Source organism: Lynx canadensis, chromosome F1 (assembly GCF_007474595.2).
Source record: "Lynx canadensis isolate LIC74 chromosome F1, mLynCan4.pri.v2, whole genome shotgun sequence".
Classification (NCBI taxonomy): Eukaryota; Metazoa; Chordata; class Mammalia; order Carnivora; family Felidae; genus Lynx; species Lynx canadensis.
The window spans coordinates 30,778,770-30,801,991 of NC_044319.2; the positions used below are offsets into that span (position 1 = coordinate 30,778,770).

Below are 23,222 nucleotides of genomic sequence, written 5' to 3' on the forward strand. Positions count from 1 at the left end.
CCTAACACACCCCAGACTGGCATCTGCTTGGCCCCGCTGGCCCTTCTAAATGGCCTTTCCCAGGCTAGAAAACCTTGGATTTTAAAATAGAAACAGGACAAAATACTTTACAACCCTACAACATCTCGTGGGTCTCAAAAAGCTTCTCCATGCTCTGTTAGGTAAGATAATGTGCAAACTCCCACACTGCAGAGTCTTAGCATAATAAAATCCTAGTTGACTGTCCAGAGCGGGTGATCCTGACTGGGGGGAAGGGACCCTGCCATCCAGGAAACCAGGCTGTGGTTTCCACGTTACCCTAGGCAATGACATCCTACTGGCAGATGGAAGGAAAAGCAAAGAATCACATGGGAAGCAGTCATGAGCCAGACCCATGAGTGGCCACCTCCCTCTGCCCACGATCCATGAACCAGAAGTCAGTGGACATGGGGAGGGATAAGAGCTGGAAATGAAGGTAGTAACTATGAGCTCAGGAAGAAAGGCCAACAGACTCAGTGAACTCAGAGTAGTTTCTACCAAAAAACACACTTCCTCATGATGTCTCCACAAGGGCCCTGGCAGGAAGGGATGTTCCTGTGTGCTCCCAGCTGGGCCTCTATGTGTGGAGACAGGAAGGACATGGCTGACCTTTGAGTCCAAAAGTCAAAGCTAGAGCTTTCTTTTGCCATTTCACCTGACGTATCATATAGAAGATGTGATGTGATGTGATATGATATGGTATGATCTGATATGATCTATATTGGCAGGACCTGTGGGATATCTTCAGTTTCTGTGATCTGGTTTCTGGTATGCCCACCCCAACTTCTTCCGTACTCTGAGTCAGGGCTTGGGTTGACTCGGGGAATGCAGTACGGCTGGAAAAGGGAATCCAGCCCTCCCTTTCCCCCCTACTCAGGCTCTAGGTGACAGCCCTGTCTTTGTCCCCTCCGTCTCTCCCTCGTCCTTTGAATTTGGGGTTAAGTTCTACCGAGTTCATCCCTTCAGTCTGCCCCACCCCCGTTGCCATCACTGCTCCTCCCCGGTCACACCGCCATTACCAATTCAATCCACCTTCTCTCAGCTTTGGACTCAAGCCCAGCCCTGGTGCTTATTATTAGCATTGTGAGTTGGAGCAAGTGACTTCAAGCCAGTGTCTCCATAAGGATGATAATCTTATCCAGAAGACATACAGTAAGAATTGTGTGAACCAAATATTCAGGTAAAATGACTTTTGGAAACTGCAAAGCACCCTGCAATGCCCCCTGCTCCCACTGCTCCTCATCTGGGGAGGGGACCCCTGTCCACATCCTCAGGCCTCCTGTTGCCCACAGGGAACTTCCATCCTTACCCTGGCAGTCCATATCTTCCACAGTCTGGCCAACTTCAGTTTCCACTTTTTCCCTTTATGGGTCCAGCCAGACAGAAGACTTGCCGTCTCCCACACATGGCCCTTGTTTCCCCCTTCTTCGAAATTTGTCTCCGTGCCTTTGAGTTCATTCCATCTCCTAAATGCCTCTCCTGTTTTCACGTGCATCATCTCTCCCTGTGTTGCAAAGCAGGATACTAACTTTTTCATCAAGGAACTTCCACCCCTTCTGAATTCTTGTCATTCCCACTTGGAAACTGTTCTGCTTGTACTTAATGCCACAGGTTAAATTATAGCACATCAGCCTGGATGCCCAAGACAGGCATGCAGAACAAGACACGGCAAGACATGTACACGGCAAGACGGGGTCCTGGTCCTTGAGGGGCTTTCTGAGTGCCTAGGAGGATAGACACAAATATAGTCAAGTACCCACAACAGAGAAAGGCCTTTAGACAAGTGCTAAGGAGAGGAAGCAGTTCTGGATTCTGCAGAGAGGCTTCCCGGCCTCTCAAGTGAACCAAACTGGGCCTTGAAAGGTGCCTGGCATACCAGCAGGTGGAGAGGGAGAGGGAGGACCCCCAGTAGGGGACACGGGATGTGCAGTGTGGCACATTGGTTCAGGGATGTGGCTTCATACCCCTCAAGGGTGGGATTCCTGCTGGCTCATTTTCGCCTCCCCAGAGCAGTTCCCAGCCACAGGACACTATCTCCACTAGCCCATGATGAGTGTCACAGGGCCACGGAGCATCAGGGGCACCAGGCTGGGGGTGCTCTGCCCTGGGAAGAGCTTCCCCACTGTCTCTCCAGAATGTCTGTGGTGTGTACTTGGAACATCTATTAAATGAGTGGTGGCAGGCTATGAAAGAACCTCTCAACTCTGTCAGAGCCCTCTGTGACCTGAAGCAAGGCACTTCTTCCCTCCAGGCCTCTGTTTCCCCAACTGTCAAGTGAGTTGATCTCAAAGGCACAAGGGACCCCTATGGCAAGGAGATGTAGCCCATTAGTTGCAGAGTCAGGATACTGGGTACAAATCTCCAGCTTCCCAAGTGACTTCAGGTCAGCAAATGAATTTCTCTACGCCTCAGTTTTCTCCTTCGTAAAAGGGAACAATCATACTGCAAAACTGAATCAGAACACCCTAAGTGGCATCCAAAGAATTCAGTTGCACTTATGTATATTTACACATATACATAATATACTATATATATAAATATGTTAGGGGTGCCTGGGTGGCTCAGTTAAGCGTTTGACTTCGGCTCAGGTCGTGATCTCGAGGTTAGTGCGTTCAAGCCCCTAGTCGGGCTGTGTGCCCACAGCTCAGAGCCTGCAACCTGCTCTGGATTCTGTGTCTCCCTCTCTCTCTGCCCCTCCCCCACTCACACTCTCCCTTTCTCTCAAATATAAAATAAACATTAAAAATTTTTTAAAGGCAATAAATATGTTAATATATATAAAATGCTAACATAGTAAGCGTGCAATGAAAGTGATTAATTGGTAGTAGAAAACCAGAGCTCCCTAGCAGGGCTCAGGTGTGGGCTCGGGCTCACTGAGGACCCATTTGTGCACTGGCTGGGAGCATATCAGGGAGGGACCCTGGCAGGGCTGCGGCCCCACTGTCTGAGGCCTGGAATCCTGCCGGCCTCACAGCACCGTCCAGGGCTGGTTCTGCTCTGCCCAAGGTTGGATCTAGAAATCCCTGGGTGGGGGGAACCTGACTTGGGAATTACCTCTGAGTGAGCAAAAAAAAACCAAAAAAAACAAAAAACTATTCTTCAAGGTCCCAAGAGGATAGCAGGAAGACATGTCAGAGACCACCCTCCTCCTTTTCTATAAAAATGCTCCAAATCATGTGCGTGATTAATATCCCAAACACTTTTTTCCTTGTTGGCCTGTATCACAAGAGAACAGTTAAGCTACTTTTTGCCCACAGGGGAATTAAAAAAAAAATTAAATAAAAAAAAACTAAATAAATAAACTGCTAACCAAAAGAGAAAGAAAGAAAGAAAAAAAGAAAGAAAGAAAGAAAGAAAGAGAAAGAAAGAAAGAAAGAAAGAAAGAAAGAAAGAAAGAAAGAAAGAAAGAAAAAAGAGTGTCTAAATAAAGCCAGCTCCTACCACCCCAGCCCAGGTGAGAACTCCTTGACACTGGCCCTCTTCTCTCCCCAGGCAGGGCTTGCTGGGGCAGGACTGCCCGCCTCCCTACTCCACTCCTCCCTGTGACCCAGCAGCATTAGACCATCTGCAGATGCTTCTAAACCAGGGAGGTCAATCAGGAGCCTGAGTCCCACGTGCATCCCAGACTAGACCCGGAAAGGGCTTTCGCATTGTGATGTGGGCACACCTCCATTCTGCACCTTATAAGCACAGGTATCCGTGTGGGAGGGGATTCTGGACAGCCCCCCTTTTACAGATGAAGAACTGAAGCCAGGATAGGAGTCAGCCACACCTCCCCGGCTGATTCTTCTCTGTTCTCTTTCTGTTTCCTTCTCACCTTCTTCCTGATCTCTAAATGTTGGCGTGCCCCAGAGCTCAGCACACAGACCCTCCCACACTATCGCAGGAACCTCACCCAGGCCTGTGGCTTTTATGCACCACTCACATGCACCTGTGGGCCGCTTTCAGCCGTGGATCGTAGCCCAGATTCTCTGCCAGACTCCAGGCTCATACATCCAACTGCCCACTCAGGGTCCCCTCTGGGATGCCTCATGGGTGTCTCTCTTTGCGTGGGTCCAAACTGAGTTCCTGACCTTTCGTTCTCCCAGTGCATTTGAGTTCGTGGCAATTCCATCATTGCTCAAGCCGATAACCTTCGAGTCACTCTTGGCTTCTGTTTCTCACAGACTCATGCCCAAACCATCAGCAGATCTGCTCCTTCCCATCTCCACCTCACCACCCTGCTTTGAGCCACCATCAGCCCTGGTTTGGTTTGTAGTGGTCTTCTCGTTGGTCTCCCTGCTTCCACTCTTGGGCCCTGTGGTCTGTTATAAACTAACTCAGCAGCCAGGCTATCCTGGGAAGATAAAAGTCAGCTGAGGTCCCTGCTCAGCAAAAACCCCTCCAATGGCACCCCATCCCAGACATAGTACTGGCCCATGTTACCCTTCCACCTGAGGTCCTGGCCCGCATTCCCTCCCTGCTCCCTCCATGCCAGCCACAGTGGCCCCCCAGTACACCAGGTGTAGATGCACTCACACCTTGAGGCCTTGGTATTTGCATCTCCTCTGCTTGGCAGACTCCACCCCCCCACCCCCCCACCCCCGCTCCCAGGTATCTGCATGCCTGCTCCCCCTCCTCCTGGGCACACCTTCACTCCTCCTCCTTATGCAAACCCCATCTTGCCAGTGAGGTCTTCCCTAACCTCCTCAATTTAAATTGCACCCCCCTCCATTTTCTGTCCCCCCTTTCTACTTTATTTTCCTCCATGACACTTACCACCAAACAGGCTATATAGTTTGTTTATTTTATTTTTCTCCTCTGACTGGAATATAGTAAGTTCCCCGAGGGCAGAGATTTTTATCAGATGCACAGTAAGGGCTCCGTAAATATTCGGTCAACGTAGAAAGAACAGGAATCAGAGGTTCTGGTGTGTGTGTGTCACCTTTTCCCATGAATGCCATTGCACTTAGCCAGTGAATGAAAGAGGAAGAGAACACCTTAGATCAAGTTCAATGCCTCCTTGATGAGGGACTCTGATCAACTTTGAGGGGCACTGAGGCCTAGTGAGGGGAAGGATATCCCAGATAATCACAGAACACGACTTCAGAGCTGGGACTGGATCCCTCACACCCATCTCCCCGAGTGTATGCTCTGGTCTCCCTGCCACCCACGGCTAGATAGAGGCCACTCCATGCTGACAGCAAGCTCCAGTCTCATAAGCCACAAATAAGAACAAGGAACAAAGAAAACAAAGAAGTGAGGTGTGGGGAGGGGGGGTATTTTTAGCTTTGTTGGTTTCTAAGTGCATACATATACATATATAGAAAGGTCTATAAGTATGGCTATATATAGTTATTAAATCAGGAAGCAAGTTGAGTGGGGGGTCAGCTTTTCCGGGGGTGGCTGTGAGCCTGTTGCAACATGAACAGTTTTGAATCAGAGTGGCTGATTCCGAGGAAAGTGGCCTGCTGAGTCAACTGGAAGCTGCCTACCTCACGCCAGGAGTCCAGAAAGAGTCCAGGGAGATATATCCTCCTTTTTCCTCTCCTCAGTCAGCCAGAAGAAGCAGTGAAATTCCAAGACCCACCCAAAACCCAGTTCCTGGCCAAGGCTATTATGGTCAAAATCTCCCTTGTGTAGATGGGGATTCTGAAGATGGATGCTGAAGGGAAACCTGGAGCCCCTGCACCCAGCTGACCAGAGACACCTGCCTTTGGCCATCGGGAACTTTCCCAGACCTCAGGCCAGGCTAAAAGATGAGGCCCGGGTCAGCACGGAGCACTTCTTATTAGCCAGACACTGTTCACTACATTTGATCTCATTTCATACAACACCTAACTAGGGAGGTACTTTTATAATCATCTCCATTTCACAGTTGGAGAAACTGAGGCAAAGACTGGATAAGTAATGTACGCAGGTCTCCTCTTAGGTGGCAGACCCAAGCAGTCTAGCCTCACAGTCCAGACCCTTAACCACGAGCCACACTGGCTAGAGGGCGGGAAACCTGGGTCAACGCCCAAACTGTGTGGCCTTCATTCATTCAGCAAGTGTTTACTGAGTATTTACTATGTGCATGGTACCTCTGGGCTCTGGGATGTGTGGCTGGCTCCAGGGCTGGAGGCCACAAATCTCTGGCTGGACAGTGAGCTAAGTGATGAATGTAGAGCAAGCACATTGGTTGCTTGTGGAAAGTGAATGAGGGCAGGTCTTTCCTCTCACCTGGGGCAGCCTGAGGGAGGTATCCTGATTCGAGCTGTAGAAACAGGGGCTGGTGTCCCTCTGTGCAGCAGGAGAAGGACCAAGCCCTGGAATTGGGGCAGATCCCTACCCTGGTACAGATTATGTTATAGTTGGGGAGACACAGACAATGACCACAAATAAATGAGATAATTAGGATGGTTACAAAGGCCCTAAAGAAAACAGGGTGATGGGACGGCCCTAGGTTGAACTGTGTTCCCCAAAAAGTTATATGTTGGTGCTGTCCCCTAGAATGTGGCTTTATTTATTAAGGTAATCGAGTTAAAATGAGATTATGGTGGGCTCCCACCCATTATGACTGGTGTCCATATAAAAAAAGGGAAATCTGGACAGAGGTACATGGGCACAAGGCCACGTGAAGATGAAGAGAGCGGGGTGATGCGTCGACAAGGAACACCAGATTTCCACAAACAGCTGGAAGCTGGGAGAGAGGCCTGGAACAGATTCTCCTCAGAAGGATCCAGCCTCTCTGACATCTTTATCTTGGGCTCCTAGCCTCAGGGACTATGAGAAAATAAATCTTTGTTTCTTAAGCCACCCAATCTGTGGTGCTTTGTTACGCAAGCCCTGACAAACCGATACAGGGACCAAGAGTGTCTGGGGAAGAACAGGATTACTTGAGCTAACACACTGGGTGATGTCTGAGGATGGGACTTTTGGGCTGAACCTGAACATTGAGAAGGAGACAGTCCTGCGGAGAGCTGCGGAAGATCCACGCCCCAGAGATGGAAGCAGACTTGGCATATCTACGGAGAGATGGCAGGGCCAGGTGGCTGGAGCAGGGGGAGTGAGGGCAGAGAGGGTCAAGGTAAGGTCAGGTGGAAGGCAGAGGCCAAAGCAGGTAGGGCCTCATGGGACATGCTGGGAATTTGGATTTCACACTAACAGCAATGGAAAGCCAGTGGAGGGAGTGACGTGAAGCGATTTTCCCCTTCTAAAGATCTCCTTGGCTGCTTCATGGAAAAGGCCCTTGAGGGTCAGGTAGGTGGAGATCGGTTAGCAAATGGGGCTCATGTTCTGCTGAGAAATGAGTGCCCTCAGCCGAGGGCGCTGGAGAAGGGTGGGGGATGGTCTGTGTGGTGATAAACTCTGGAGAACCCCAGTTACTGGAGAACCCCCCAACAAGACTTGTCCATCCTGGGATGAGAGGGAAAGAGAGGCATCGAGGATGACCCCTGGGATTTTAGTCTGAGCCACTGAAAGAACAGCAGTGCTTTTTACAGTGGGAGAAGGAAGCGGGTGGGGAAGGGGGTTTCTTAAAGAGGAAGACTGACAGCCAGCTTCCATCCAGATAAGATTTATAAGATGAGGCAAAAGGTAAATTAGAGGGACCTAGTCCCTGTGCTAAGACTCACAGCCTGAGGGAGACAGACATGTTAGCAAATGATAGAAACACCATGTGCCAAGTGGCTGGCTACACACAGCTAAGGGAATTAACTCTGGGGAAGTTGGACAAAAGAGGAAAGGTTTTTGTTTTGTTTTTTCAAAATAATTTCAAACTTACATAAAATGTTGCAAAAATAGTACAAAGAATTCCCGAATATCTTTCACCTAGTTTCCCCAAGTGTTGACATCCTACAAACGTACAGTTCAGTCCTCAAGACGGAAATCAACATCAGCCACAAACCTCCTTCAGATTTCATCAGCTGCCTCACTCACGTACTTCATCGGGTCTGGGAGCCAGTGCAGGGACCCCACATAGTATTTAGTTGTCATGTTTCCTTAGGCTCCTGGGACAGTTCCTTCATCTTACTCATTCGTGACCTTCATACTTTTGAAGAGTACCAGCCAGTTACTCTGTAGAATGTCCCTCAACTTGGGTTTGGCTGGTGTTTCCTCAGCACGTGTGTTTTGACAAGAACACCACAGAAGCGATGCTGTGCCCTTCTCAGGGCATTGTATTGGGCAGTACGTACGTGAGGCCAATCTGTTGGGTTTCTTGTTATGTTGACTTTGATCACCTGCCTAAGGCAGTGTCTGCTAGGTTTTTCCGCTGTAAAGATACCATTTTCCACTTTGCAATTAACAAGCATCTTGTGGGGAAATACTTTGAGATTATGTAAACATCCTGTTTCTTACCACATTTTCACCCACGAATGTTTGTTTCCACTGATGATTCCTGCTTTAAACAATCATTATTGTGAGTGTTTGCCGAACGGTGGCTTTCTATTTCCATTGTGTCTTCTAACATCTATTCATTGGAATTTTGCTGTGAGAAAGAGCTGTCCCCTCTCCCTTATGTATGTATTCAAATACTTGTCTATATCGGATAGACCCATTATTTCTTATTTTGCCTTTAATTTATGTTATAATCTATTTTGATTATTATTTATTTTGTTGATGAAATTACCTCAGATTTGGTCATCTTGAACCCCTTCAAGTTGGCCCCTGTGTTCAAAAGGAAAGTTTTGAGCTGGGTCATGAATGAGGCATAGGGACTTACAGGAAGAGAGAGAACAGAGGTTCCAGGCTTGAGGGCCTGAGGACAACTATGGGCATGACACCCAGTGCTCTCTGAGGATGCTGGCTGGCCTCTGGGCTTGCTATTCCTGACCGTGAGGGCCAGGAGAATGCAGTCACATGCTTTGCTCAGGGGGAGAGACCTCCACTGATGATGCCCACCCCCCCCCCCACACACACACACACAGGACTTCCCTAGGGACAAATTCTCTGGGGATGCGGTTGCTACAGCTATTCCCAGCATTTGGGCTATTAATGCATCTGCCTGGATTTGCTCAAGAGGGGCCCTCCACCAAGCCCATAGACCCCTCCAGCCACTTCCTGCCTGCCACTGCTCTGCCAGATTGGCCATCACTCAGGGCTGTGATGTCCCCACTGGTTGGCCAATGACTGAAGGGTGTTCCCTTCAGCCTGAAGGGCTTATATCAGGGGAAGTAGTGAGGCTTTTGGAGCTATGGAGTGACAGAACCACATGTAGAGACATGTCCTAGAGTCTCATCTGGGTGAGACTGGCTATTGTTTGGTTTATTGTCATCTTTTCTTTTTTTTTTTTTTTAATTTTGAATGTTTATTATTTTGAGAGAGAGACAGAGACAGAGTGTGAGCGGAGAAGGGGCAGAGAGAGAGAGGGAGACACAGCATCTGAAGCAGGCTCCAGACTCTGAGCTGTCAGCACAAAGCCCAGCGCAGGGCTCGAACCCACGAACTGCAAGATCATGACCTGAGCCAAAGCCAGATGCTCAACTGACTGAGCCAACCAGGCACCCCTGTTGTCATATTTTCAATCCAGGTCCCCTGTGAAGTCTTGAGGAATGCCCAATAGTGTGTACCTAGTGGGCAGAGGGCAGGAAAGTGGCAGCTGGATGACTGTCCGTCTGGTCCAAGCCCCTGGCAGCAGGGATGGAGCTCTGCCCCAAAGGCAGAATGACTTACCTCAGGTCACAGAGACAGTTGGTGGCTAGGGAAGACCCAGTGTTCGGACCCCTCGTGTCCTTCTCACCACTGCACGTTCCCAGTCTGTGCTCCTTCTTGTTTCTCAACCGCTGATGAGGTCACAGTCTGGGTTTATGTGTCCATTTCCCTCCATCCTCCCAAGCAGGCAGAGAGACAGAGGCCCGTGTTCTGGGCCCCCTCTGGGGCAGGGCGTCTCAGCACCTGAGCAGCACGGGCCCCTCCCCCACAGGGAAGGAGAGCTGTCCTGGGTCTTTCAGCAAGTGCAAGGCTGAGGTCAAGCCCAGGCTCACCTTGCGACCTCTTCTGGCTGGATGCCTGTGACCTCTTCCAGACCTGGCACTGAAGCTGGCATCGGCTGCCATTTCTGCCCTCTCTCATTCCTCTTCCTTCAGTTCAGGATGAGAAACAGGGTCCGCTCTTTTTCTCTTACATTTCAAATTAAGCTTAAAGATAGTTAAATATTCACAGGATTCAAAATTCAAAAAGTGTGAACGTTGCGCTGTAGGAAGTCTCCTTTCCAACTCTGTCTGTTGGACATCTGTCCCCAGAGGCAGTTGCCGTGGTTCGTTTCTCACGGAGCTTTCCAGACAGTCTACATCGGGCCAGCAGACCTGCTCTGTGCAGGACCAGATAGTAAATTGTTTGGCTTTGCAGGTCCCGCGTCCTGTTTCACGTTGCTCGACTGCCCTCGTAATGTGAAGCGGGCACAGATGATACATATGTGAAGAAACGTGGCTGTGTCCCAGCAAAATTTTGTGTATGGACACTGAAATTTTGTTGGATTTCATGTAATTTTCACCTATTACAAAATAATATTTTTCGTGTTTTTCCAAACATTAAAAAAAATGTGAAAACCATGCTTACCCACAGGCTGTACAAAAACTTAGCGTTTTGATGTATGGATAAATCATAATGTATTTAAACAGTGGCCCATTGATGGACTTTTACGCTGGCTCTGGTCCTTTGTGATCACATAAAATAGCTCAGAGAATACGCTTGCTCATACACCATGTCATGTACAGGCGACGTATCTGCAGGATATATTTGGGGACAAGTCTGATCATATCTGAATAGCCCTTCTCCTCCCAGGTTCCTCCGCCTCCCTTGTTATCTCTTTAAACGTCTTCTTCTTCGTGTTCTCTCAGCAGCAGTCAGTATCAGATGCACTGAGTGCTTCACAAGAACCATCCCTGGCTGTCCCCTCGGCCCTGCCCCAGGCCACCCCTCAAGTGTTTCTTCGACTCCAGCCTCCTAATGGGTCCTCTGCCTTGACTCTCCCCGTGCACCAGCCCTTCCTCACAGAACCACCCCCCCCCCCAGAGGGATGCATCAAAATCACAAGTGCAACTCTGAAGGCCGCCTGTGCATTTCACAGATCTGTGCAGTCAGAACCACACCCTTCAGGGTGGTGTTTAAGATCCCCATCCCCGCCCTTCCAACTATAGCTTAGTCACTAAGAGTAGGACCCTGGGGCCAGAATGGGCTGAATCCTTCGCGCTTCTCAGAGGTTTGCCACTGGGCAAACCAACCTTTCCTTGGTGAGAGCTTAGTTTCCTGACTTGTAAAATGGGAAGAACAGTAGTCCTCACGATATAGGGTTGTTGTGGGTTAATTCACAGAAAGTACTTAAAAGGGTGGCTGGCACATATTACATGCCCAGTGCATGCTGGCCACCATTATTTTTATTTTCAAACTCAGCCATAGCCTTATCTCCCACGCCCAGCACCCAAGGTTCACTGCTGCTGGCTCCCAACACTGTAGCCTCACTAGACTGTGACCATTTTGAAATAACTCCATGCCAGTGACCTTGCTGTCTCCTGGTCCCTGTGCTTCGTCAGCCTGGGCAAGATCCCCCCCCCCCACACACACACACACACAACATGACCCCCTGTTGAAATGCCACTCGGTTTCCAAAGCCCAGCTCAGATGCAGCTCCCCTTCTGGGCCTCCACCTCTTTGTACCTCCCCCTCCCCCTCTACTTCTGTGGTTGCCCTTCCACACCTCCTGCACTCATGAGAATTATATATGCTTATGTCCCCCAGCTAGATTGTCAGCTCCCTGCCTGAGGGTAAGGCCTGGGTCTTTTTCATCTCTGAGTACCCCCCCAGCACTTCGCACAGAAACTTGCATGTGGAAAGTGCACAGCAAACGCCTTTAGATTCAACTGCAAACAAGCTCTTTGGGGATATAGAATGTGGACATGGGAAGAAATAATGAACACCGCCCAAGGTGGGACTCAGTACTTCTCCATGGTCTAGAACCCATGCATGTATAAACAAAACGGACTGTTTTCCCAAACCTCAGAGGCGGGCTGGAGGTCTGCTGGCCTCTACAAGTGCATTCCCCATCACGCTGCCGATGAGGTAACAAATCCCACAGAACTGCAAACGGCGTTTGCTTTGCCATCCGCCTTCACCTGCCTTGCGTAAGAACCTTGCCTAAGTACCAGGTGATGGAGAACTTGAGTGCATGGCCTCATCAGCCATGGGTGCAGACATCCTTGGGGAATCTCAAACTTTCTATTCCCCAAAAGTCTAGATTGTTAGGCTACTTTACTTTTGACTCAAATCTCCCAGAATACGGTTGTGACCATGTGTGTGACTGGAGCTCAGAAAAGAGGGCAAGGCTGTCAGCCCACATATCCATAGGGACCCACTAGCTTCGTGTAGGAGAAATCTTAACTAACTGCGACATAATCCTGAGGTCCGGCGGACCGTGCCTTCAAGTGTCCCAGGCTCCTTCTACTCTTTTGCTCTGCCATACTTAGGGTATGACTACCATCCTCAGTGCTGCTGTGTGGTCATGTGACAAGGCCACATCACGTGACATCACATTCACATTTCAGGCAAGAAAAAGGGGAAACAGTAAGGGACAGAAGAGCACAGTTGAGTTACCCTATTCTATTTATTTTTTAATGTTTATTTTTGAGAGAGAAAGAGCATAAGCAGGGGAGGGGAAGAGAGATAGGGAGACAGAGGATCCAAAGCAGGCTCCATGCTGACAGCAGAGAGCCTGATGCAGGGCTTGAACTCATGAACCATGAGATGGTGAACCGAGCTGAAGTCGGATGCTTAACCAACTGAGCCACCCAGGGACCCCAAGTCTATTTTAAAGCACTTTCTCAGAAGCCCCTCCCAATGACTGTCCTTTACACCTCATTGATCCTAACTGTGATCCATGCACATCCTAACTGCAAAGCAGTCTGGGAAATGTAGTTTTTTAGCTTGTCACATTGCTACCCATACATAGAAATTGGGATTCTGTTGGTACAGAAAAGGGGGGAGTAGGGTTGGAGTGGGTAATTCGTGGTCTCTGCCCCACTTGGGGCAGGACTTTCATGAAGGAAGATTCATGGAAGAAATGGACCCCAGGGGCATCAGATAAGAACTTACCATGCACCCAGGCAGTTCACTAAATAAGTGAGGGAAGGGAGGCCTCTCCTGTTACCCTCACACATGATGGAGTAGTTCCAGCACCCGTTTTAGAGATAAGGCAAATGAAACCTAAAGCTGTTCAATACCTCACTCAGGGTCACACAGCTAGTAAATGGCATCCAGATTCAAACTCCAGAATCTACCGTGCTCCCTTCACCCCTCCAGGCTCACCTCCCCAGGAAGCTTCTGTAGAGAAGGAAAGAAGAAAGGTCCAGACAGCATGTATCCGTACCAGGACCTGGACAGGGCTCGGAAGGAATAGGAAATAAAGATTCCTAGAGTGCTCCAAGTGGCCATTTTTGAACATAAAGATGTCTTATTACAGCTAATTCCCAGAAAGATTTAAACTGTAAACTGTTTGACACTTTAAAAAAAGCATCAACATGAAATAAAAGCCAGAAATCAAATGGAAAACTAGGATGAGAGCACCTTTGGTGGGGGACTCCAGAGGCAAGGCAAGGGACAGAGTGGGAGGCCCACTCCAGGCTGGGAGGACCAGCAGGGCAGAGAGGCAAGTGGGTCTCTGCTGGAGACCAAGACCCTCCTGCTCTGGACAGCAGCCAGCAGAGTCTGCCCCCCGTCAAGGGCTGGGTGGAGGCAGGACATGTGAGGAGCAAGCCAGGCAGCGCAGTGTCCTGGGAACATTCTCGCCTTGGGCGAGGTGACCAGCAGTGAAGCTCTGGGTACCCTGTGCTTGGGGCTACCTTCCTGCCCTTCGGGTCTTCTGTGTGCCTCAAGTGGAAAGGAACTCGAATCCCCCACTCCCACAGGGATGTCCCGAAACCAAGGAAATCCTAGGGCCTCAGGTTTCACCTCAGACTTGGAAGCTCGGGGGTTAGAGTGCACGCAAGATGCCCATGCAGCGCCTGTGGCTGAGCGCCCCCTTTAGGCAGCATCTGGGACTGCAGTTACCTGCTAATTACATTAAGGGAGTTATTGCTGTTGTCTGGCAGGTGATGGTGCCATCAACTAAAATCCGGAATATAGGCGGAGGGACAGGTTGGTGGGGGTGTCAGGAGAGGCTGGAGATGGTTATTGTCTTATTCAAAGAGAAGATGGAGCCTGTCCCTGACCTCAATCAGTTAATGCCTAAAGTGGTTGAAACTGGAAAACAGAGCAACTGGTACTCCAACACTTCATGGATTTATCAGTCAGCAGGAGTCTGTGAAGCCCCCATCACGTGCTCAGCATGATTCTAAAATCCCTGACAAATATATGAAAAGCAGAGTGAAAACCCAGCTCATCCAACCACTGGGAAATCGTGTCTTTTCTGGACACCTGAAAATTTACCAGCCCCGCACACGTCAAGCACTTTTTTAAAAATGTTAAGTATTTTGGATGAAAATGTTTTTAAAATGCATTATGCTCATCCCTGGCTTCCTTAGAGGCTATTGAACATGGTTTGACTGAACATCATTGACTCTGCTGTCCTATGATATGATAGCCCTGGAGGCTGTGGGGTGGGATGACTGCTTCCACACTATATGGTCCCCAGGCACTATTTGGTTTAGTTATCTGCTTTGATACTTTTTCTAAATATCCCCTCATTGTCAGGCTTTAAGGGTTAGTTTTCCCTGTTCTTTTTAAGCCTCCTTTCACTTCATTGCTTCTAATCTCCCAAGTTTGGAAACCGGACAGATTCATCTTTTATAACCCATCTTGGCCCAAAATGGAATTAAGGGGACGGTTAAAATTTATCAAGGACCTACTGTGTGCTGCGCATTTTGCCAACTGTTTTGCAACCATTTTTTTTTTTTTTCACAACAGCCCTCTGAGTTGGGAATTTTGTCTCCACTTTATAGATGTATAGACTGGGGCTCAGAGAATTTAAGCAACTTGCCGAAGGTCACCCAGCTGCTAGTTAGTGGCAGGGTTAGAATTCAGATGCAGTGTGTCCAGCACAGGGACCATCCATGCTTTTCAGTGCTCTGAGTTTGTGGGAAATCACATGCTCTTCCCTATTGCTTCTTACTGTGCTAGCCTGTGATAGCTTTATCTTCCTAAATGGAATGTAAGCCTCTTGAGGACAGTGACCTAGCTGCCAGCTTATTGTGTATTGCCCACACCATCACCCAGTGTCAGGATTCCAGGTGATCAACAGGTGCTTTGCAAAGAGTGAGAGCCTAGAAGATTAAGGGCAGGAGAATGGAGGTGGACCATTGCCCCCCTCCTTCCGGACACCTCATACCTCCCTGCTGCCTACAACTTTCAGCTTACAACCAGGCATTTGCTCAGCATTTGCTGAGCAGGATGCTTTGTCTGCTTAAAGCTCAAATCTTCCCTTAGCCTAACAGCAATTTCTGAAGCGTCCCCACATGGGCCACTCTGGGTTGGAAGGAAGGAGTGTAGGCTCCAGCAGCCTGCCTCCCCCTGGGGAGACATCGAGGCCAAACCCAGAGGAGACACCACAGAGGCATTGTGGCCCAGTAGGGAGGCGAAGGCTGGTGTTGGGTCCGGGATTTTTGCTAAAGAAATTCTAGAGCAGATGCCTTTGAGGAACCTTTTATACAGAACTTTGTTCCTCCAAGTAGCATAACTGGAATTCTGACTTTCCGGCCAAAGCAAAAGCAGTCCAGCATCCCAGCGGGGTCTGGTTCTGCTGAGTAATGCCTGCCCTGAATCTCTGCTCTGTGACTAAAACTCTGGGGAGAAAAACTCACGTGACTTACGGACCTCATCGTGACAGGGCAGTTTCTGTTTGTGTGTTGGTTCTCCATCAGAAACACTGAGCTCAGTGGGGAACCCCCTCCCCCCCCCCGTGTGACCGGAGCACACGGGCGACCTCACGTGACCCGCAGCCCGCGCCAAGCACTTCTCGGGTGATATCACACCCTCGCTGACTGCCCAGGTGTTGCACGGCCTCCCGGGGCTGACACGGTATTTGCATCATTTCGGATACTTGGCTCTCGATTTGTTTGCCTTTGGTTAATAGTAAATCTGGAGTGGGGTTGAGGGAAGTTGTTGAGACAGCCAGACAGCGGACGCGTCTTGCTGGGCCTTGGACCTGGGGCTCCCAGCCCATCTCTGCCCCAGGAAACTTGTCAGGTCTTCCTGGCTGGGACCTGAGGCTGGAGATTGCTGGTCTAGCCCCTCATGCTTCAGTCCCAGGACTTGTTGCAGATTTGGAGCCCCCTCAAAGGGCCAGGGCCAGGGCCAGGTGCTACTGAGCCTTAGGCATCTATGTGCCTCTTTCCTCATTTCTCTCTCTCTTCAGAAAAACCAGTGCTAGAGGCCCCTGGATTCCCCCTCCTTCCTTCTGCTCTGGCCATCAGAGCTCAGCCTTCCCGCCCCGGGGGTCCAGGACTCATTGCTTCACAGACCTGCGGAGGGTCAGGGCTGAGGGACTCTGCCAAGATCTGCCCCACCAGACCAAGGTGGCAGGGTGATGTCTTAACCCACTTCACTCAGCCACCACTTTCCAGCACAACTTCATCTCTCTGGCCTCAGTTTGCCCATCTGCCAAGGCATAGGAAATGAGCCCCATTCTTCCAACCGCAGAATAAAGACTTGAACAAGCTGGGGGCACCTGGGTGGCTCAGTCAGTTAAGCATCTGACTTCAGCTCAGGTTATGATCTTGCGGTTCATGCGTTCGAGACCCCCATGTCAGGCTCTGTCAGGCTCTGTCCCCCATGTCAGGCTCTCTCTCGGAGCCCGGAGCTTCTGATTCTGTGTCTCCCTCTCTCTCTGCGCCTCCCCAGCTTGTACTCTGTTTCTGTTTCTCTCTCTCTCTCTCTCTCTCTCTCTCTCAAAAATAAATAAAAACATGGGGCGCCTGGGTGGCGCAGTCGGTTAAGCGTCCGACTTCAGCCAGGTCACGATCTTGTGGTCCGTGAGTTCGAGCCCCGCGTCTGGCTCTGGGCTGATGGCTCGGAGCCTGGAGCCTGTTTCCGATTCTGTGTCTCCCTCTCTCTCTGCCCCTCCCCCGTTCATGCTCTGTCTCTCTCTGTTCCAAAAAAAATAAATAAACGTTGAAAAAAAAATTTAAAAAAATAAATAAATAAATAAAAACATAAAAACATAAATATTAAAAAAAAAAAAAAAAAGACTTGGACAAGCTGGGTTTGCAAAAGGGCCCAGGGCCCCATGGCTCCAGCAGTCCACAGACTTGAGTGAGCATGCATCAGAAGCCCCGGGGCAGGGGGGCAGGGTGGGGAGGGGGGAGGCTGTGAAGACACAGAGTGTCTTTGAGTCCTCCTGCTCCCAACCCCCAGGGCTTCCCATTCATTCGGCCTGGAGTGGGATCAGCGAATTTGCATTTCAAGTTTTCAGGTGTTGCTGATGGGCTGGTCCCCGGGACCACCCTTGGAGAACACTGCTCTGAATCACATAACTCCTGGACATTGCCCCCCCACCACCGTCACCCAAAATGGGTGAGAGTCCGTGTGTACAGAAACCGGCTCAAATTGGCCCTGGGAAGTTGGTAGCTTGAAATCAGCCATGTGAGTATTTATACCTTGGAAGTCAGCAAATGCTACAAATTGGAACTTATCCCCAGATTGCCGGCTGTTAAACATTTACTAGCATACCCCTGGATACGAAGGCAGCCTTTCTCTTCGTCTGCACTCTAAGGCAGGTGTTGTGCCTCACAAACTGAACAGGAAGGCTCAGCCAGAATTCTCTGTACTTCCGTTGTCTTATCTATAAATTGGAAACAATAATAGCATCTACCTCACGGGGCCGCAAGAATTAAGAGACTACGTGTGATCATTTAGCAAAGTAACCAGCGTAGAGTAAGTGCTCAAAGGTATTAACTATTGTCGTTAAAATCCTTTGGATTATAGAGATCTGCGTATTTTCTTCCTCTAAGCTTATAAAGTTTTATAGAACTGTATACCCAGCTGGGGGGGACAGCATGCCATGCTGAGCTTGACAGCCTTGGGGTACACAGTCTTCTGGGGGCTACCCCCGGCACCCATCATGAGCCCCAGCCCCTGGATTTGTACATGTGACACCATTGGCCACAGCAGCCAACCAGATACTCCTGGGCTCACAGAGTCTCTCACCTGAGAACCTGGACCTAAAACCCGGAGCCAGCCTATCAGTCACCACCTGCAGGTCAGGTCGGTGAGGCAAACAGGCCCTGCCAGCAGCCAGAGGGACCAAGGAAGGGCTGCAGAGAGAAGAGACGACATAGACACTTGCAGGCGGGCATGGGAGGGGAGGTCTCGAGAAGACCCCGCCTCTGAATCAGGACTCCTCTTAAAGGTCTCTTGCTGTCCTGCCCTGGACCTACATCCTCACAACCAGTGTCTCCTTCGGCTTAAGTCAGATCAAGTTGGCTACTTCTGTTAGTTAGAACCAAAGAGTCTCAGCTTCTCCACTCACTGCCCTCTTTGCCCGATGCCTTGCTTCTCCCAGTGCAGACACAGATCCCAGGGCCAGCTCGGTCCTGCTCACTGTGGATTTGGGGCAGTTCTCTAGGCCTCTCCTCTTTAGAATACTCATTGAATGTGAACTTGGGCAGGAGCAAGCCTCCCTCTGAATTTACCCCATTATGTGTATAGAAATGAGTATCTCGACATTAAGCTACTCAGCATCATCAGTCCCTGTGTGAGGCCCTTCAGCGACTCCCCGTTGCTCCTGGACAGAGTCCAGTCTCCTTTTGTGGACTGGGGTTGCTGCCTGCGTCTCCCGTTTACATCTCTCCCCTTCTCGTTCACTCATTTCTGAGCCGAATGGACCTGCCGGCAGTTCCCCCAAGATGTTCCCTTCCATCTGGCTTCTGTGTAGAACAGGATTTCCCGAAGCCTGTAGCCAACCACCAACCTTTCTGCAGGCTTCCCCCGGACGTTGTTTCCCCTGGGCCGCCTTCCCCACCACAGCGCTGGCTGCCGCTCTGTGCCTGGCAGGCGGTACATCTCCACACCACGGCGCATCACTTGGCCTACCTGTTTAGCACACCCCCTGCTTCACCACCAGATCCCGAGGCCTGCCCCCCCTTGTTTCCCCAGAGCCCACAGTGTAAGTGCTCGGTGAGTGGTTCCATACATGTTGTGGCCCGAGGAAAGTGGGCTCCAGAAGACCCCGGTGCTTGCCAACTCCAGGGGCCACAGCCACTGCCCACGGTGCCCTGTGGGAAGTCGTTTTCTAGAGGGAGGAAAGGGAGAGGAAGGGGGAAGGGAGTCCCCAGGTGGGTCAGGTAGAGATTATTGAGAGTTTGTGCCTGGGCGACTGGATAGGGAGCTCAGTGGAAGTGAAGTGTGGGTGGAAGGAACGGTGAGCTTGGCAGGAAAGAGGTAAAGTGAGGTGTATGGGATGAAGGCGCAGAATCTGGAGGGAAGTAAGGAAGAGAAGGAGAAAAATGAGCCCTGGGCATTGACCCCTGAGCCTTTCCTGGACCCCAGGTCATGCCACGCATGTTCCCAGGAGGCCCGGGGGCCCCAGGTGCTCATGGGCTTGCCTGTGGGACGTCATAAGGGCCTCGGATTCACACCCCCCTCGCCCCCCATCTCCAGACAAGTTGCTCTGTAGGGCCAAGGGGAGGAACAAGTGGTTCCCCGCCCTTGGGCACAGGGTCAAGATCATGAAAGCATCACAGCGCTGCTCCAATGATATGCACGTCATTCCTCGGTTACCACGTGGTAGGGCTGCAGTTTTTGCCATGGTGTGGAGGTCCTGACCTTCAGAGAGCCCTCCCAACAAGCTAGACAGAAGGAGGAGGTTGGGCTCCCGGTCCATATATTTTCAGTCCAGGAAGTCTATCGTGTGAGGCCTCCTTGTAACCTGTGATATATTTTCGGGGTTGTCCAAGGAAGATTTTATCAGACATCTAATAGATGACTTTAATAAATGATCCTATGAAAATTGTGTGCACAAACAAGAAGCTAAGAGAGTTTGGAGAAAGCCTACATTCTCCTGCCTTCCCCAGCAAGAAAAAAAAAATCGCTTCACCCCTAAGAAGTTTATAATCGAGGTGGGGAAAGAAAATGTGCATTTTTTTTTTTAAGTGTGGAGAATAATTAAATATTAAATGGTGTGGTGCTTGCTGGTTGCAACAGGACTGTAATGTGGCTCAGGGAGTCAGTTCTGCGTCAGAGAATTCGCGAGAAGGGGGAGACCAGAACCACAGATGTGGATCAGCGGAGAAAAGAAGGGAGGGGTTCCAGGGAAGGGGAATTGCAAGAGTAATTGCCTGTAGAGTGTGCCAGACGGGAGGGGCTGGATGAACCAGATTCTCTGTTAAATGCAGGAAGATAGGATTGGAGAGAGGGAGGAGGGTGTCAGGAGGGGGAGGTGGGGGCAGTTAAGAAGTCTCTGCATGCCCAACTCCAGGAATTTGGGATGATGGAGATGATGGAAGGAAGGGATGGTGAGAGGGGAGGAAGCATCCCAGGGCTGGCGAGGAAGGAGCTGAGGAAGTCTCCAGCAATTGCTGGTCCCCAGCAGGCATGGGAGGCTGGGAGGTTTCCTTGTGGGTGGCTGACTTGAGAGCTGAGGGCACCACTCTTCCCCCGACCCCAGGGTTCTGTGCCCCACTGCAGCAGCAGAAGCTTCATGAACCCCACCATCAGAGAATGAGCACACAAGCCAGTGCTCCCCTGTGTGCCTGCAGTCCCAGCCTGTCATAGGCCCCAGGGAGCCACTGCGGGGCCTTGCACAGGGAATGGCAGGATCCAACACTTTGATAGACATTTGGCGGGGCGGGGGCGGGGGCTAGCTACTAGGTGCAAAGCACCATGGGGAAATGGAAATAAGTGACACCGGGACCCACAGTCAGGAGAAGAAAGCACATGGTTAAGAGCCCTGACGGAAGGATGGAACAGCACTGGGGGAGGGGTGTGGGTTATTAATCCTGACTGAGAGGATTGAAGGCAGCTCCCAGCAGGGTGTGGGGTTTGCACCCCCTCGGAAAACGAATAAGGATGCGCAGGCAAAAAAGCTGGGCAAGAGGAAGGGCAGAGGGAAGGAGGAGGTCCCTTGGGAGAGCAGCACGAGCTCAGGTGCACAGGCTACAGAGCCCATGTCCTGCCCACGGAAGGGTCAGGTGACCTTCGTGAGGGACACAGGGCCATGCTGGTCCCAGCGTGTGAGGGAGACTGTGGGTAGAGGTGGGGAGGTTGAGGCAGATGCTAAGAGCCAGGGAGGGAGAGGTCAGGAGGAAGAAGGCCTGGGAGCGTGGTTCCTGGGTTTGGGCGGCATCCCCGGAGCACGTGGCTAGAGCTAGAAGGGACAGAGCAGCCAAGAGGAATAAGACAGCACCAGCACCTTGGTCGCAGGCCAGGGGAGGAGGCCAGAAGCAAGAACTGCTCAGTATGGAAAATGCTTGAGTCCTGTGGGCACACAGAGGAGGGAGTGATGCACTCTGCTCTGGACCTGGCGTGTGGGGTGGGGCTGGGAAGACATTTGAGCTGGACTTGGGGCCTTGGGGAGGGAGGAGGTTCCCTGGGTTGGGAAGAGAAGGGGTTTCAGGCAGAAGAGTCACCACAAAGAAGGAGGCAACACTACTAAAGGGCAAGGAACAGAGACCAGCAGGTTGGTGTGACCAGTGTGTGCGTGTGTGTGTGTGTGTGTGTGTGTGTGTGTGTGTGTGTGTGAGAGAGAGAGAGAGAGAGAGAGAGAGAGAGAGAGAGAGAGAGAGAATGAATGTGAGTGCACATTGGGAGATGAGGCTGGAAAGGAAGATTGGGGCCCAGACTGGGAGGCTTTCACCTGCCCTCCTGAAGGGGCCTGGATGTCACTCTCATGCAGTGAGGAGATCAAGCGTTTCTGAGCAGGAGTCCCATAACCAGAGCCATGTGTTAGAAAGTGAATTCTGACCCCTGCATGGAGGAGGATGGAGGGGACGAAGCCACAAGGCAGGGACGAGCCAGGAGGTTGGCACACGCGTCCACAACAGCAGCAGGGGAGTTGGCAGGCAAGAAGAGCGATGCCAGCAGAAGCCACTCCTGGGCCGCAGTCAGTAGGCCTTGCTCACCAGCGGGGCGGGAGCCGTGAAGAGGGAGGAGCGGAGGACAGCAGCAGGGCTCCCTGGTTCTCTGGCTGGGCTGGGCCGTGAACCAAGAGAGGAAATAGAAGACGATAAGTTGGTCCATGGGGGCAGGATGCGAGCCCCGTCCCAGACATTTTGAATCTGAAATGCTTGAGGTGATGCCCAACAAAAAGTTGAAAATACTGGAAATGAGGGCAGAGGCCAAGACCCCCAGGAATACCGATACTTGAAGAATAGGTTTAAAACGTGACCTGGCTGAAGTCGGACGCTTAACCGACTGCGCCACCCAGGCGCCCCAAGAATAGGTTTAAAAACTGGGGAAGAAAGCATGGATGGAACCGAGAGAACATCTAGGAGGTGGCTACGGTGGTCACGTGCAAGGTGGCCCAGCGTGGCAGCTGTGGGGGAGGAAAGGGAGGGCCCCATGTGAGAGACTCATGTGGAAGGAGGTTCATCAGACATTGGCAGCTGTCTGGATAAGGAGAATGGCTGGACTAACGGAATAATGTTGGTGCTTTAGGGAAGAGGCAACGTCGGGTGGGGAGTGGGGGAGATGAGTCTGGGTGTGAACCTGTTTAATCTTAAGGGAGGGTGGGATGTCGTTGTCGAGCCATCTGAGCTGAGCGCCCTTCACAGAGGGCGCCCGTGAGTCTTGAACGAGCGATGGGGAGGATGGGAGGTGTGAAAAGCGGCTGGCAGAGAAGGTACAGGTGGCTGAGCCTGTACAGGAATCCAGTCCCCTGGCCCCAGTGGTCCTCCGTGACCCGTCGTGCGCGAGTGGCTAAGTACACCCCACACTCAACCGGGGTTTGTTGGAAATGGAAAGTTCTGGTCCATTCCACGGAACCCCATCCCGTACCAGAAACCCCCTCCCAGCCCCCTTCCTGAGTGTTCCCTGGTGACTCCTGATGTCCCTTGGGACCTAAACTCCGTCCAGGAATGTGTCCCGTGCCCAGCAGACCAGGAGCTCTCTGAGCATGGGGGTGGTATCTCCCTTCTTCATGTTCCCAACAGTCCAGGACAGGGCCCATGCATGCAGGGTGGGGGCACACTGTGTGATCCTCAGTCTCCAAAGAAGACAAGGGTTCTTGAAGTCCCATTTCATCCCGACAGGACTTTGGGCCAGATCCCATGGGCACAAAGACTTGTGACCCCCCAAGACTTCCTGGTTCAGGCAAGGTCATT

General features: G+C 51.0%; 1 long non-coding RNA gene across 2 annotated transcripts in view; it reads left to right on the forward strand.

The window, feature by feature from the left end:
* The window catches only part of LOC115505381, a 121,255-nt gene that overhangs the window by 58,474 nt on the left and 39,559 nt on the right, over nucleotides 1-23,222 (forward strand). The window contains exon 5 of one of the 2 annotated variants that reach the window (XR_003966005.1): nucleotides 3,511-5,265. The exons of the other annotated variant lie outside the window; for it this stretch is intronic. This is a non-coding gene — a long non-coding RNA (uncharacterized LOC115505381). Of the gene's footprint in view, nucleotides 1-3,510; nucleotides 5,266-23,222 lie in introns of those variants that run through there. 2 annotated transcript variants of the gene reach the window in all.